Source organism: Sinocyclocheilus grahami, unplaced genomic scaffold (genome assembly GCF_001515645.1).
Source record: "Sinocyclocheilus grahami isolate Dianchi unplaced genomic scaffold, SAMN03320097.WGS_v1.1 scaffold3264.1, whole genome shotgun sequence".
Taxonomy (NCBI): domain Eukaryota; kingdom Metazoa; phylum Chordata; class Actinopteri; order Cypriniformes; family Cyprinidae; genus Sinocyclocheilus; species Sinocyclocheilus grahami.
Genome location: NW_015508416.1, coordinates 20,500 through 23,300, shown reverse-complemented (window position 1 = coordinate 23,300; position 2,801 = coordinate 20,500).

The window sequence follows — 2,801 nt, the reverse complement described above, 5'->3', positions numbered from 1 at the left end:
CCTCTTTTGGAAGACCAAACAAAGTAGTTTCGCTTTCACATGAAAAACACAGCGGCCTAGCGTGAGCTGAGGCAGGGCTAGAGTGAGCAGAGGTGGCGGGGTTGAGAACGGCGCGGCCGGTGGATCCGACAAAGGAGCGGCAAGCACATGTGGTGACCCCGGGCTGGACTCCGCTTCGTTCACGGTGAAAGCCAATCCGGTGATCCACAGCACTAAGTTGATGTATTTCTTCAGCGACCAGCACGGTCAGCTCCAGGCATGACGAAGCGGATATCGTCCTCTTTTGGAAGACCAAACAAAGTAGTTTCGCTTTCACAACGAAGCACACAGCGCCTTCACGACATGGCGGCGGCGGCAACAATACTACAGCGAGAATAAAAGTTATGCCTTCTTTCTTTGCGTGAACATTTGGGCGGCGTTATGCAAATCTTCCCAGCTGACTCTTAACTTTTATAAAGAATATCTCTTTGGATTTGAGACTTTAGTCTTTGTAACTTTACAGATCTGCTTTATGCACCAAGAGCTTGTAACACTCCAAAGAGAAAGGAAAAATTGAAATAGCATCATATGACCCCTTAAATGCTTTTGGGAATGCAGCCCAGAACAATTCTTATCAGTGGACAGAAAATGCTGAAAAATGCTGAAAATGCTTATTTGAGTCATATATTCCAAGACGTAGGCTAGAATCTGTGCTGTGAGGGCAAAGTACAATATCCACGCCCGTGCGGTGACTGCCTGCCACACATACTCCTCAAAACATTAGATTCATCCGCGCTGGAGCCATGCCGTCGCACAACCCACGCAAGCTAGATAATTCCGCACACAGCTGCAATTGCAGGTTTTCAAACAGAGATGGCGACAAAGAGGCAAAACTTATGGACTGCAGCTTTAACCATTAAAGCGTATTGAACGTTGACGTGTTTTAAATATAAAGTTAAGTAGGTAATTACCCATTTTTTACTCATAGTAATTTAATAATTTAATAAATTCATAATTGAAAAGTTCAGTTTAGAAGTATCATATTGACATCGACGACACTGGCCTTTAAAAGTATCGATATCGAAAACAAAATAAGTGGTATCGCCCATCCCTAGTCACGACCCACGCATTTCGCTAAATGTCATAAAGAATCCTTGCGCTCATTGGCTGCTGCCTCTGCACACACGCTAGTAGCGCACCGTAATGAAATTAGACAATGGAATAAACTTGTTATCCTGCTTTACCATCAAACACAAGGGGAAAAACAGTATCTGTACAGCCGAAGAAGCAGCTTTGAAGCTAAAAGACAGGCAAAACCAGCATAAACATGTGGCAGTAACACGGTGGAATGCTTTGATGCTGAACAATCCGGAGTAGTGAAAATTTGCTTCTTTTTTGTGTTAGACAGGTAAGATATCTAATTATCATGTTAACCGCTCACTAAAACTCACAAGTATCATTGCATTTTTATAAAACTCAAGAGAAAGTCATACTGCGTCTAGTACAGGAAGAATGCTAATGCTAGCTAAACTGAATGCACCATTAATAATATGTGGGTCAACTTCACAACCACTAGTACTGCCTGCTGTGGCCACAAGATAGCAGCGTTTCTCAGTGAAATCGGCCTGAATTTAAGAATTTAAAAAGGCTCATGAATATTGATTAAGGTAAGCCACTGGGCAGGCCAGGACGGTTGCCAAGCAGCTTAAGCATAATTATATTCTGGTAAATCAGTCACCTGATTAATATTCATACTCAAGATGGCAGCGTTTCTCAGGTAAGCCGGCGTGAATTTATGAATTTAAAAAGACTCATGAATATTGATTAAGGGAAGTCACTGGACAGGCCAGTGCGGTTGCCAAGCAACGTCATAATAATTATATTCTGTTAAATCAGAGTCACCTAATTAATATTCATAAGGTACACCTTTAGCTGTACTGTAGGAGAATAAGCCACGTTTGAAACCAACTTCTTTAAATGTACTATGTAAGTGTTAAACAAGAACACAATACAAATAAACAGGCTGGTTTATTTATATAACGAGGCAGGCAGGCATAAAACAGGGATTTTATGAAACATCATGCGCTTTCTCAAATTCAACACCCTGAGAGCTTCATTCAAACGTGCATATCTCTCAATAAGAGAGCTTTATATAAAGAAAACATGTATTTCCAACAGTGCATTATTTCTTAAAACTAAATATCCTAACTAAAATATATAATATTAATATAGTATTGCTTTAGTCTTTTACTGTACATACAAACGTGTTATTTCAGCATTAATCTCCTGAGACTTACTAATTCTGTGGACATATGGACACTGCTTTGTTGTAATAAATCATTATAAAAAATTTTAAGTGATCTCAGATTCAAATTTGGATTAAAAATTCAATAAAAATATTAAATATTAAACAAAAACATGTATTAATTAAGAATTATTATAGTTAATTATAATGAATTAATGGATGAATTAATGAATATTTAGAGCAAAAAAAATAGGATACATAAAAATTATTACATTTAAAAAATAATTTGTAATGTTTAATGTTGATTTCTAATAAATGTATATTTAATTTTAAATTAAAGAGATCTCAGATTAAATGTATATATAAAAATCTGATTGAAATATAATTTATAGTAAACTATAATATATTAATTAACCTATTATGAATTATTACAATTAATATTATGAATGTGTGTATTTATACAATAAGCAACCTATATAAAAATATTTTAAAAAGTAACATTAAATTTATATTACAATTCCAAATAAAAAATAGCTGTGTATGTATAAATTAAATGTTATATATATATATATATATA